Raw genomic sequence first — 14,853 nt, 5'->3', positions numbered from 1 at the left:
AGAAGGAGGATGATTCTATTTCTGATTCCTTACCTCAAAAGGTTTGGGCAACTTCTCTACTGATATGTTGTTAAAATCAGCTATGTTAGTCTCTATTGCTACTAGAGTAGGGATACTCAGTGTCCTCTATTTAAAGAAGTAATTGTGAGAATTGCTCCCATAATTGATTCATTGATTAAACAAGGAATTGTTGTTCCATGCATATCTGAAGCCAGTATTTCTATACTTCCAGTTAAAAAACATAAACTTAACACTGAAGGTAAGAAAATATATATATATATATGTTGATCTGTCCAGGATTTGAGAGCAGGAAATAACTATGTGATTCCTCTCCACCCTGTTTGTTTAACCCCATAACTATTGTGTCCTCTATTCTTTGTGATGCTATCTGATTTTCAGTTTTTGATCTGTGTGCAACCTTCCATTCTATTCTTATTAGCCCAGAATTTCTATATCTGTTCACATTTTACCTGGCTTGGTCGTTAATACTCTGTTATAAGGCTTTTACAGAGATTTAGCAATTCAACAATTGTGTTCTCCCAGATTCTACAGCAAGATTTGTCTACCATCACCTTAAAAAGCTCTACTTTAGTTCAATATGTAGAAGACTTACTCCTAGCCTCACCACACCTGGAAACTTGTTATCAATATAGCTGTCATCTCGTTCCAGAACTCACTCAAAAGGAACATAAGATTTTGAAGAAAAAGGTATAATGGTATAAGTCAAAAGTAGAATATTTGGGCTTTGTCTTGTCACCAGGAAAAAGAACTATTTCACTAAAGAGGGTTCAAACTTTTCAGAACCCATCCATTCCTAAGATCAAGAAGCAGATACATGCTATATTAGGTGCAACAGGTTATTGTTAGATTGGGATACCAGCCTATGGGAAAATTGTTAATCCTCTTACTAAACTGATAAAGAATTCAGTCACGGAGACTTTGGAACAGCTTGTGATTCTGACACAGCTAGCTAAGGCATTATTGATTGCACCTGATTATTGTAAGCCTCCCACTCTGTATGTGCAGGCTTCCTGATTATTGTAAGCCTCCCACTCTGTATGTGCAGGAGAGGAGGTGGGTGACATCTGGCATTCTGACTCAAGCTTTTGATTTTTCCCAATGACCTGTAGCTTACTAAGCATTTTCAGATCAGTCTTGTTAGCTATGAAGTGACTCTATTAGCAAATGAGAATATTGCCATAAAAAGATGCAACAACTTAAATCCTTCCACATTAACCTTTGCATAACTATGAATTTGTTCTTGAACTATCAGAAAGACCTTGTCAAGAGATGTTGGACATTCCTCTGTAAAATTATGAGCTTGTATTATATACACAGATGATTCTTCCTTTGTTGAACAGAGCTGTTGTTTCACTGGAGCAGCCATGGTTATAGACTATGAGACCTCATAGGCAATTTCTTTGCCTTCCAATCTGAGCTCACACTGCTGAACTTCTACCTCTAACAAAAAGTTTTCCTCTTATCCAAAGGAAAAAGTGTTAACATCTACTCAGATGCTGTGGGAATATGTCACAGGTATGTTGTGGTTACACAGTTTTCCTCACCTCAACTGGAAAACAGGTAGCCCACTCTGATCTGATAAAGGACTTGTTAGAGGCTATATAATTGCCCAAAGCTTTTGCCATCATATATTGCTCAGTATATGAGAAAAGGAATAATCCTGTATCTAGAGGAAACAAAAAGAGCTGATTTAGCTGCTAAGTCAGCAGCTAAGGATGACCCAATATCGGCCATGATGTTGACAGTTCCAGAAGAGGAGTCTGATACAGGTAAAAATTGTGTTCTCCCTAAAGGAAGATGGTCAGAAATTATCTATGAAGCAGTATGGTGCCAGACAGGTATCAGAGATCTGGGTAAATAGTGAGGAAGGCAAACCATTTCTTCCTAAAAGTTGTTATCAGTAGACCTGTTTTGCAATACATGCAGGTGGTTACTACAGTACACGGGTAATGTGGACACAATATAAAGGGTTGGGGCCCCTGGAATCACAGTAGCTTCTTGAATCATTGCTGATTATCCTGAATGTTTGGCCTTTAGAAAGGTTGCATATGGTGGTCACCCTCTAATCTAACATTTGAAGCTTTACAAATTGATTTATAAATGTCCAAAGTTGCTTGATGGAATTATTGTTTAGTCATCATTGATCAATTGACTCATTCTCCTACCAAAGGCAGATACTACTTTTGTGACTAAGATTCTTATAAGAGAAATTATTTCCCTATATGGTCCTCTGGTTAGGATTGGTTCAGACAAAGGTACTCACTTCACTGATACATTCTATTCAGAGTTTATACCAATTTGGGAATACTGCCCCAATCCACACCCTTTATCACCCAAAGAAATTAAGCTCTTAATTGGCAAATTGTGTAAAGAAATACATCTAAATTGACCTGTGGTATTACCTTTGGTTTTGTTTCATTTGAGGAGAAGGCCTTGAAGGGATTGTCATGTCTCTCCTTATGAAATGTTACTTCTGTATTTGGGGTTACATGACAATTGCCAAGTATGTTGGAGAATTGCAACACATGTTAAAGGAATTGCACCAAATGAAAACTATTGTTCAATCAGGCCCTATTGATTTTGAACTACATCATTCCAACCTGCTGATTTTGTCTATATTCAGCATTCCAATCCTATTCAACCATTTTGGAAAGGCCCTTTCCAGGTTCTTCTTACCAACAGCTATCTGAGTGAAGAAAAGGATAATTGTATTCATTGCTCACATATCAAGCTTGCACCTTTTGCACCTTTTGCCCATTAATTATGGCTTCCAAGTCTACATTTAATGATACTGATGTTCTCTCTGATTTATCTGATATTGAACCAGGTGGATGCCTTTTGGTTAGGTTATAACTAAACCAATTGTGTTCCATGAATGTAATGGAATATTATAGTGCTTTAAGAAGCAAGAAATATGATGAACACCTAAGGCAAGGGAAGCTATGAATTAGTGAAAAGTGAAGTAAGAAGAAAGGATAAAAAGAAAAATAGCAGTATTTTTTACTAATTTTATTTTATTAATATAAGCCATGCTCCTTTTTCTTCTAAGAAAGGAAAGTTTTGAAAACCCATTTAGGTTCCAGGTCTCAGCCCCACACTTTGATTGGGAGGACAATGAAAGGATGCCAAAGGGCTTATGGCTCCATCAGGAAAGATACTTGCCTCTTGTTTCTGGTGACTCCTGGCATCCAGAACACTGGCCTCTGACCTGGAATGAGGTCATGTTTGTCCAACCAGAGAGACCTCGAAGAAGTGGTGTCTCCATGGTTATAAATGAGGGTTCTAGGAAGCAGCAGGGCTCTTGGCTCTTGGTGTGAGGACTTGGGGGTGGGAAGGGGATCTTGGGGGTTTGAGTGGCAGCTCTTGCAGTGTCTCTTGCCTAGGAAGCAGCGAGAATGAAGAAGGGAGGTGAGCAGCAAACTGAGATTTGCTAAGCCTGGCGACATGAATAGGTTCCCTTTCTCCCCAACTCCAACTTTTACTATCTAATAAATAATCATGAATTAATATAATCTCCAGAGAATTTTAATCCTAACAAGTAAAATAACTGAATCTGAAAAGAACCCTTTGCATGATTGAGGGAGCATAAGTGTGGAACACAGCACATATCATCAGATATTTTTAAAAGTATTTTTTAAAGTTTTCCTTTTTTTGTTTCACATATATATGTACATGTACCTATACTCATATGTATGTATATGTGATGAGTATATCTATATCTATATCTATATCTATATATCTGTGTGCAAATATATATTAGCTATAGTGAAAACAACGGAGAAGAAACATTGGGACATATAGAAGATGTTGAAACAAAAATATGAATAAAAGTTTATTTTTAAAGATAGAAAGTATTTCAAGTTCACTGAAAACCTTCAAGAAGAGGTTGAAAGATTACTAAATTAGAATGCAGCACAAAGGATTGCTACTGAGATTGTACTGGGTGATTGTTCAGATTCAGTCAAGTTTTAAGATTCCATGATTTTGAGAATGAGAGCTCATGAAACTGACCCAGCCGAGCCTTATTCTCGCTCTGACATTCTCTTAAAGAATTGTACCAACAGAGAAATGCAAAACGCAAGTCAAGCCAAAAAATTCCTGGGACAAATTTACCTGTCAGCTTAGATATAATAAGGTCAGCTCATGAAGATTTTAGTTAATTAGTTATTTAACATTTATTAAATGCCTACTATGTGCCAGGCACTCTAAAAGAGGCAAAGTATAGTCCCTGCCCTCAAGGAACTAACAATCCAATGAGGGAGACAACATGCAAACCAAACTATATAAACAAAACTATATACAGGATAAATAAAACAACAAGGGAGAGAAAGCACTAGAATTAAGGGAGGTTGGGAAAGGCTTACTATAAAAAAATAGATTTTAGTTAGGACCTAAAGGAGTCAGAAAAGTCAGTATGCCCCTGGTTAGTTTAGGGAGATAGTTCCATTTCAAGTGCATTCCTTTCTCTACAAAGCTAAAAACAAAACAACCTGGAAATCAAAACTTTCAAAATGTAAATTGCAAATAGAATTCATCAAATTCTTCAAACCTCAATGCAATTTCTTGATTGTACACCCAGGATAATGATCTCCCAGATTTAGTGCAATATAATAGCCACAGGTTTTCCTTCTCTCCCCTTTTCCATACTGAAAATACAAACTTTGGATGCCATTAAAATTATCTTTTTATTTGGGATTTGGGGGAGGGCTGGTTGTGTCTATTTTATGTTATAACCCATTTTCTTGCATATGCTGAATTTTTAAAACACAGTAACTAAATTGTCTTTTAAAAACTTGATAAGCAGTATTTAAAAGATTTAAAAATCAAACAACCTTTGCTAATTAACTTGGACATTTCTTGCTATAGGCAATAAAACAGAAATGGAGTAGAATCCCTGGGTTCCACTCTGCTAGATTTTCTTAGTGGACCTGTGAGGTAGGAAAAGGCTCCAGCCAATAATCTTCCTTCTGGGTCTCTTGGGAAGAATATACCTGCTAATGTTGTCCTCAAGGCAGCACCGAAGAGAGCTTTTTCAAATTCCTGCTGGGGCTGCAGCTTTGCTCCATCTTTTCTGTTTCCTCCCAGCCTCCCTCCACTGCTGGTCTTGAGATGAATCTTTTCTTCTTGGCTTGGAAGAAACACAAATTCCAGTCTTATATAACTCTTACCTGCTCAGTCAGTCAGTCTGGTTTTTTCAAAAGTGCTATTACAGAAAAAATATTCAGTAGGTAGAATCTTAATAAAACAACTATAAAAGCTTTACCTTTTTAAAAGTAAAGATGAGATTATTTCCTATATCCTGAGTACTATTAGACACAAAGTTTCTTTAAAGTTCTCATCCAAGTATAATGCACTATTATATTTCCAAGGGATTTGGGGTGGGAAGTTGATTGTGTCTATTTTATGTTATAACATGTTTTCTTGCATAAGCTGAATTTTTAAAACACAGTAACTAAATTGAATTAAATTATATGAATATTGCATTGTACATCTATTTAGCTTTTTCATATTTAATCTAGCTTCTTGAAGAGATGGAAATAAAACACCAGTATTCTCAAGAGCAGCAAATGAACTCAAGGAAATATAAAATTCCATTCTACTTTTTAATTTGTAAGAAAATTTCTTAGGAGACAATATATAAGGGAAAATTATGTATAAGGAGAATTATATAAGGGAGAATTGCTGAGAGAAGGGTAGTGATATATAATGTCTTGTGCTGTCATAGCAACTGGAGTGTGCAGATTTAAATTTTTAGATCACAAATGGAAAACATCACCCTGTGCAAGTAAAAATCTCATTTTACTTGCTAACTGAAGAAAAAGTGTTACTTATTCATTTTCAGAATCAGTCATGTCAAAGGCAAGGTTTTTCTCATTTAAGTCATTCTAATAATTCTCATTCATCTTAATCGTTGAAACCATTCTTCTGCAAATATCTAAATATGTTTGTATATGGGAGATAGTTAAACATATATTTTAGGTGATAAAAGAAAAAGACTGAGCAAGATAGACTCTGAGCAAGGTCTGGTTTTGTTTATGGGCAAAGCAAATAAACCAAAGATCTGCAGATTCCCCAGCTGAATCTGAGACACCTGAACATCAGCTTTGACATATTTTTAAAGGCAAAAAGAAGAACATATAAGAATTGGGAGTGGGGCACAGGACTTACAGTGGTCATTCTTTTTTTTTTTTTTAACCCTTAACTTCTGTGTATTGGCTCCTTGGTGGAAGAGTGGTAAGTGTGGGCAATGGGGGTCAAGTGACTTGCCCTGGGTCACACAGCTGGGAAGTGTCTGAGGCTGGATTTGAACCTAGGACCTCCCATCTCTAGGCCTGACTCTCAATCCACTGAGCTACCCAGCTGCCCCACTACAGGGGTCATTCTTGATGTAAGTACTAGGAACTTAGGACACTGATATGGGCTTCTTAATATATCTCAACCCCATTTTTGAGAAATCACAACCCCCTACCCAGGACTTTCTGCCTTCCTATATTAAAGGGTAAATAGATTTAGGGTTTTAATTCAAAGTTTTGATAAGTTAGTGACAGGAGCAGACTGCTTGCCTTGGTTAGAAATTGAAGCCCAGTTTCTGATGGAATTCAGTGGCGGTGATAGGAGTTGGAACTTTTCAAACTGGCAGTTGGTCTCCGAGGCTAAGAGAGTCCTACGGGCTGACATTCTGGCTCTCTGCTGGTGTTCCCTAACTAGAGAGGTGGCACAATCTTTGGCTCATGGAAATTCCTCAAACCAGAGTGGCAATTGTGAAAAGAGGAGGAGGTTGGAAGTTTTTGGAGAAGCTATGAGAAGAAGATCTACAGTTTAAAGTGATTTATATCACATAAGCCTATAGTAGCAATTATGCACTTACCCAATCAGCAGCCAGGACTACAGAAAATTACCACACTATAACAGAAAGAAAAGGGACTAGATTTTAGCCGTAAATTGGGAAATAGCATTACCTGGTTGGATTTTACCTTTTCTCTCAGGCATAGGGGAGCCAGGATGGCAGCCAAAGTGAGATGTTTTGTAGAATGTAGGATGAAGAAGTTCTGTGTCTAACGTATATCAAACAATCGCAATCTCAAAACTCAAGTAAGTTCAAGTCCTCTTGTCTTGGCGCAGAATGTCATTAGTCCCACTGGGATTAGTTGGTCTCTTGGACCATGTGCTTTATTGGCACTATGCAGGTTAACTTTGTGCTTCCTTGCCACTGTGCAGTGGTTCTTTTTGTAATCCCTTCTCCTAGAATCAGACACAATCATTAAGCAGTCTCATAATTGTTAATCAATCAATTGCACTATTTATATAGTCTAAAGCTTTTGGGTATGCATTGACATTAGAGCTAATGGACATTTTAAAATTACCCTAGTGCAAAATTAAAAAAAAATTAATAATACTGGTACATGTGCTTCAAGGACAAAATAAATGAAAGAAAAAATAAGAAAACTCAAATACTGTATTGTACATACAAGGGAAAAGAATAATAAAATTAAAATGTTTTTTAAATAAAAAATATATAGCTTACAATCAGTGACACACCATGTCATCCAAGGAGAGGTAGAATACAAAGGTTTCTCATTAAAAAAAATGAGATCCATTTCCTTTTTAACTTGGTCATGATCCACAGTATGAGTGCAAATGACTTTCCCCAAGTAACAGTTTTATAAAACAGAAGTACAGCAAGTAATGCACATTCAAAGAAATAAAAAAATTTTCAAAATTCAGTTCTCTAAAGGTTACTAAAACAAGTTTTGTCTAACTAGTTTATGGACTTTTATAATGTGTTTTCTCCAGTTCAAGCGTAGGATGGTACAACTACAGAATGTATATATAATAACAAAAACACAAAAACAGAATATTATAGATTAAACTAACATATAAACTTAAAAACAAAATCAAATCTTAAAACAATCAATCAGCAAATATAGTAGCATAATAGGATATAGTCACTCATTATTAATAGAAGGTGCTGCTCCCTTTACATGTGAGCAATGGATCCAAGAGTCCTTTTCTCCAATTTTGATAGCTATTAGAGTGGTTAAGAGGACTTGGAATAGACCTTCATAGACAGGCTGAGTTCCCCCAGTACTCTAGAAGTTCTTTATATATACCTTGTCACCTGGGTATAAATCACGGAGTGAGAAGTCCTACTTCTTTAGCAGCTGCAGATTTATGGAGTTCTCGCAATTTGATTTGCAAATCCTGTATATATGAGGCAATAGAAGTATCTCCCTCTGGTAATGATGTGTATACAGGAGAGAAAGGCTTAGCCTCTATAGGGGATGTCCAAAAAGCATCTCAAATGGTGATATGTGTAGATGTCCTCTGGGCCTGCTTCCAAGATAAGATGGGGCCAGAGAGAGAATTTCTGGCCATTTCAAATGAGTTTCACTGCACAATATGCCAATCATAATTTTAAGATCTCTATTCATTCTCTCAGCTTGGCCTGAGCTCTGGGGATGGTATCATACATGGAATTTAGGAGTTATCCCTAAACAAGAATAAATTTGAGACAAAATCGAATTGGTAAGAAAGCAGAGTTCCTCTGTCTGAATCAATCCATGCTGGGAAGCCAAAGCAAGGAATAATCTCTTTTAAAAGCACCTTGGCAACAGAAACTGCTGTGGCTTGAGTAGTAGGAAATGGTTCAGGCCATCATGTCAGCTGATCTATTATGACCAGACAAAATTTATATTGTCCAGCTTTTGGCATAGTGATAAAATTAATTTGCAGGTGTTCAAAAGGTGTGTAAGCCAGAGGATGTCCACCAAAAGCTTTGCCACGAAAGGAGTGCTAATTGAATATTTTGCAGGTAGGGCAGACTGTACACACTTTAGAGGCTAAGGTAGTTATGCCAAGGTTTATCCATACTCTTTTAATAGAGTCCACAATGCCCTAGGTAACAAAATAACCATTTTTGTGAGTGGATTGGCATATTTGGTGATAAAAACTTCTTGGGAGTAGGGGTTTTCCTTCAAATGATACCCATACTCCATTCATCAATTTTGCTTTAAATTTATGCTTCCATTTATCCACTTATCATTATAAGAAAGTGATAAATTTAAATCATCACTACTTGCCAATGGTAAAATTAACTCAGGCTCTTCTAAGGCTGCTAGCTTTATAGCAGTATCTGCCTGTCATTCCCCCTAAACACAAAGAAAGTGCCACCTATATGGACAGGGCAATGAACTACAGCTAGAGCTTCAGAGAGCTAAAGGGAAGAAAGAACTTCATTAGTAATTTCTGCATTAGCTATACATTTTCTAGTTGATGTTAAAAATCCCCTTTGAAGCCAAAGCATGCCCATTACAACATATTCCAAATGCATATCTAGAGTCTGTGTAAATGGTTGTCTTCTTATCTTTGACTATTATGCAAGCATGTTTTAGAGCTATCAGTTCTGCACCTTGAACACTTATATTTTAGGGCAGTGAAGCTGACCACAGAGTGGCAAATTCTATGATGATAGCAGCAACTGTGTAGTGTATGCTATCCCTCATGAAAGAAGAATCACCAGTGAATAATACGAGATCTGGATTGTTTAAAGGAGTGTCCAGTAGATCATTTTGAGATTTTTCAGCCATGGACACTAAAGATCAACAACTGTGCAAAGGTTCTCCTGAAACTGGTAAATCAGGAAGCAAGGTTGCAGGATTTAGAACTGTACGGTGTTTCAAGGTAATATTTTCATTACCTAACAAGGTTATCTTATACCTTGTAATTCTCTGATCAGTAAATGCCTGTGTTCTTGAAACTTGAAACATTTACCTTATTTTATTGTGAGTAAATACAAATGTAATTTTACTTCCTTCTATAAAACCAAAGTAATTTCTTCAAACATTATTAAAGCAAAAGTAGTCAGTTAGCATTATCTATATTGGTAAATGAAAGAATTTTACAAAAGATTTCCTCCACAAAATTAACAATGAACAAAGAGTTAAGAAGAACCACTCAAAACTACAATCATATACAAGAATAGGTTCTAATAACAAAACCCAAGTTCCCTGGACAGATATGATATTCAGGATAATGCTTTATTGTTCTTTGCCTTTTTCTTCTTGAATTTGGTCATAGCAATAATGCTTCAACTTCATGTGGGCACATTATGGTTAAAGGGCATCCCAAGACTAAATCAGCAGCTTTAGTTACTAATAAAGCTGTGGCAGCTATGCCTCTAAGACATGGTGGTGTTCCTGAAGGTACTGGGTCCAACTGGGCTGAATAATAAGCAACCAGACACTGAGCAGGTCCCAGAATTTTAGTTAAAAAACCTGAAGCTTCTCTTCTCTGTTCATTTACATTCAAAGTAAATGACTTTTTGTAATCTTGGATGCCTAGAGAAAGGGCAGACAAGATAGCTTGTTTTAATTTAGAAAGAGCTGACAGGTGTTCCACCTCTAATTTAAGCAGTTCAGGAACCGAATGTTTTGTCAGCGTTATAAAGGGTTTAGTGATTTCCCCCTAGCAAGGGATCCACTGCCCATAAAACCCTGTTGCTCCAAGATTGCTCTCAACTATTTCTTAGTGAAAATAGTGTAGGAATGTCCATGAACCTTTGGGCCAGACAAGTCCAGGACCCTTGGGACCTTTCTAGGTGAAGGCAAATATACTCCTGGAATCCTCATGAATTGGTATTGAGAAGAATACAGTAAAGTATGTAGCTGTGCTAGGAATAGAAGAGATAATTGTGTTTGGGTTTGGAAACACAGGATGTCTCTTTATGACATGATTATTTACAGCTCTTAAATATTGGATGAATCTATAGACAGTTTTCCCATCAGGTCCTATTTCTGTCTTTTTTACAGCTAGGATGATTATATTATATTCAGATTTGCATGGAATTGTTATACCTTGCTCAATTAATGAATTTATCACTGGGGTAATGCCCTCCATTCCCTCTTTTGATAGAGGGTACTGAGGAATAAAAGAAGGTGGACCAGCTTTTCTCCTAATTTGAACAGGAATAGCTGATTTAAGTGGGCTAATATCAGAAGATGATGTGACCCAGAGAGACTAAGGTATGTCAGCTGGGATTTCAAAAGTGGGAGACGCTGCCATCTCCTGACTGTCTGAAAAAGTACAGGGAGCAAATTTAAGGATTCCTCAGGCAATTCTAGTGATATAGAGCCCTCTGGAGAGCAAATTATTGTGGCTCTACACTTCTATAAAAGATCTCATCCTGGCAGATTTATAGAAGAGCTAAGAACTAGAAGGAAAGAATGTTCTAATGGTAAGGGTCCCACAGGCACCATTTGAGGGGAAAGCTTTGGGACCTTTAGAGGTGACCCTGATACCCCTATTACATTTAGTGAGCCAATGGAATCACAATTAGAATCAGGCGTACTCATGAATACTGATCTTGAAGCTCCAGTGTCCAAGAAGCAACCACAATACACATTTCTAACTTTCAGGGTTACATGAGGTACATCACTAAGGGAGAGGGGAATGGATAGGGATAACTGGCATTAAAACATCAGGGTCTGGGAAATCAAAGGTCTCACTCTTTGATTCCAGTGCCCTTAGACCCCCTCCCCCTGCCACACACACACCTTCATAAAGATCTTTGGGTATTACCTTGGGGTCCTCCATGCTGAGGGGCATTTTCACCCTGATTATAGTGTGGATGAGCCCCACTTTGGATATATTGTTGTTGGGCATTTTGGTGTGAGTTATTGTTTGCCTCATTTGGATTATTATTTCTATAATTTTTATTATTTCTAAAGTTATTATTTGTTCATCATTATGTAACACCTTCTTGCAAAGAAGTAACATGTAAATGATTGCTATTTGGCTACTGCTTGACCTTCCTTCTCTTTTTATTCCTTTTCAAATCTTTCAGTTAAAGCTTTGATTTCCTTCCTTAATATCTCTACTAAGTCATTGGTTTCATCACTTTTCTGTTCATGGCCTTTAGATACATAAACTGTGACTCTCCTCAATTCCTCAAGGTCCATATTAGGACAGTTTGGGTAGTTTGTCTTAAAATAATCTTTGACCACTTTGCAACAGTTATTTACAAACTAACTCCTAATTTGCCTGACCTCTCTCTCATTGGAAAGATCACAGTCTATGTATACACCTCCTAGCTCAATATGTCTATCCATAAATAGGAGGGAGTTTCCTCATCTGATTGCTTAAGACCTTGGTCCATGTGCCTGGCCTATCAGAGCAATCTCTCATTGTTTTTAGCAATGCTTCTCTAGTGTGGCATAGTTATAAATATTCCATTTGGTCATTAATATCCCATTTAGGATTTTGCTCCAGCCAGTGACCTGCATTCCTTTCCCAGGATTTATTAACAAGAGAAATAATTTCATTTTTCTCTCTTTCTGTCAAAAATTCTTGGAGAAAGTTTTGCACATCTTGCTATGAAGGATCATATGTAGAAAAAATGTTGTCCAGCTTCTTTATTATGACTATAGGTTTATCCTTAAAACTAGGGACATTTTGCTTGAATTTATTCATATCTTGGGGTATAAAAGATATGTGGTGACTTAAGGTCACCACTTCTCCATCCTTATTTAAGGTTGGCACTTCCCTTAAGGGGAAAAGACCTTTAACTGAATTAGTTGGGGTCTTTGTCTTTTGGCTGGATTTCTGTGTTGATACAGAGAAAGTAAGGGGAGGGGCATGGAGATGGGTAGGGGGAGAAGTATGGGGATGATCCAGTGAGATGAGAAAGCAGGGTTGGTCTCGGGATGGGGAGGCTGGGGACTGGGAGAAGGGACAAGGGTGGGCAGGGTGACCAGGAGCTGCACAAGGAGTGTTACGATTAAAAATGATGAGGGCTGAGATTAGAAGGGAGAATAGTATTTTAATTAAAGCCATGCTGATAGAGATAAAATCATTAGACCACGAGCTTGTAAGAATTTAAAACTGCCGCCCCAGCCATTATTGTTACATCCACACGCTCAGGTAGCTAAAGAGGGCTTACTTTCGGATTTCCTCTCATTTAAACTGTTCTCTGCGTGGAGACACAGGTGTCCCCACGCCCAAAGAACCAGAACTGGAAACCCATTGGACCACGGGAAATGTAGTTTGATAGTTCCTACGTGTCCATAGAAAATATATATACTTTTAGATGTCATCTCCCAAATTCCAATTTTACAGGAGAGAGAGAAGGTTTTCCATCTGAGGCATAGTCAGGGAGGGATATTCCTTTTGTATCTTAAGATCAGTCAAGAATTTTTCAAAATTATCCACTTGGGTCTATAATTTAAGTAGGCTTGCCTTCTGTTCTTTATTCCTGAGGAGAAGTTAAAAGAGTGGGAAATATCCAATGAAAATAAAAAATCCCTGGAAAAGAAGTTAACAGAATTATTCTGAACTTATAAGCTTTTCTAACTCAAACTGTTCTTTCAGTTTCAGGCATGCTTTATAACATCTTTACTCCTCAAATAAAGCTCAATGGCTCTTTAATTATGGGGAAAACAAAAGATCATGACTTGAAGGTTAAAAAAACAAAACAAAACAAAACATTTCAGGTATTTGCTAAGAGGCTAAGAAGAGTATTGTGCCTTCCCCTCCTCCCTATGGGTAAAACTGCCAAGGAGAACAATAGGTTATTTGAAAGTGAATTATAGGCTTCTCTAGATGTTTTGGGTCAGAAAACCAGAGAGGCTAATTCCCTGCCCCCCAAAAAAATTTGCCTTGAAATCCACAGACTTGGTACATGCCCTGCCTGTGAAAAACCCTCACTGGCAACCCTCTCAGCCAGGAGCCCAGGGTCAGTTAAAAAATTTTTTTTTGCTTGCAAGCTAGAAAGGAGGTGGTGCTGAATAGAGAGGGTTTGATGTTCCATGTTGTGTTCCCCTGCTGAAGAGTGGCTAGCACAGGCTTGAAAAGTACATGGGGGGCAATTTATACTTCACCCTCCACTCAGGACCAAGAAGGTGCTTCCAAACAGGTCTTAGACCTTCCAGCACACGTCAGTGGTAGGGAGGCCAGGGCAGGAGAGGGCACAGGAGTTGCAAGAGTGGAGGGCACGTGGAGTGAGGCAGCTACCCTGCTCTCCTCTCTTGTGGTGGGTGGTGGCAGCAGCAGTAGCTCCATTTCCACAGAGGGGAAGGAGCCAGAAAAGCAGCAGAACCTGGAGAGTGCAGGGCATGTGGAGAGACATGGCAATCCCAGTTCTCAGCTCTAGTGGTGGGCAGATCCCTATCACAGGGCAAACTTACTGTCTTTACTGAACTGCTATCTTAAAAAAATTTTTTTTTTGAGAATTTGTTCCCAAAGTGGTAGCCAGAAATGTAAGATTAAAAATTAATGTCCAATACTCCAAGTGTTATAGTTTTATAAGATTAATTAATAATAACTTGAAGTTAAGGAAAGTGATAGCCTTAGCAAAGAGAGAGCTTCCCAGCTGTGCAGGCAGGAGAAGAGAGAAAGGATAGAGTTATACACAACTTTATTGCTACAATGTAAGAACATAATGTGGGTAACAAAAGGACTGGTGGAGAGGGAAGTAACACTAGAAAGGGAGAAGGCAGGGGCAGAGTAGCTTGAAAAGATCCTAAAGAAGAATAAGAGGGGAATAAGAAGGGAGAGGGGAGAAAGGGAAGTACAGTAAGGGAGGGGTTTAGGGGAACTAATTAAAAACAAAACACTGGTATAGAAGAAAATAGTGAAAGAAGAAAGGACAGGACAAGGAGATAGAATTAAAATGTCTGGGAATACACAGTTGATAATTATAATTCTGAATGTGAATGGGATGAACTTCCCATAAAACAGAAGCAAATAGCAGAGTGGATTAGAAATAAAAATCCTACCATATGTTGTCTACAAGAAACACATGAGACAGGCCGACCTACATAGAGTAAAAATGAAAGG

The 14,853-nt window shown here is 37.8% G+C and overlaps 1 long non-coding RNA gene across 3 annotated transcripts in view; it reads right to left on the bottom strand.

The window, feature by feature from the left end:
- Positions 1-3,053: 3,053 nt before the first annotated feature.
- The window catches only part of LOC123234748, a 45,371-nt gene continuing 33,571 nt past the window's right edge, over positions 3,054-14,853 (bottom strand). For 2 of the 3 annotated variants that reach the window (XR_006505354.1, XR_006505352.1), the window contains exons 2-4: positions 6,996-7,263; positions 5,013-5,149; positions 3,054-3,400 (exon numbers count right to left, since the gene is read on the bottom strand). This is a non-coding gene — a long non-coding RNA (uncharacterized LOC123234748). Of the gene's footprint in view, positions 3,401-5,012; positions 5,150-6,980; positions 7,264-14,853 lie in introns of all 3 variants that reach the window. The other variant, XR_006505353.1, reaches the window with a different exon arrangement.

This window comes from Gracilinanus agilis, chromosome 2, assembly GCF_016433145.1.
Source record: "Gracilinanus agilis isolate LMUSP501 chromosome 2, AgileGrace, whole genome shotgun sequence".
Taxonomy (NCBI): Eukaryota; Metazoa; Chordata; class Mammalia; order Didelphimorphia; family Didelphidae; genus Gracilinanus; species Gracilinanus agilis.
Note: the sequence above shows the minus strand (reverse complement) of the source record. Positions and strands in the feature narration are given on the sequence as shown.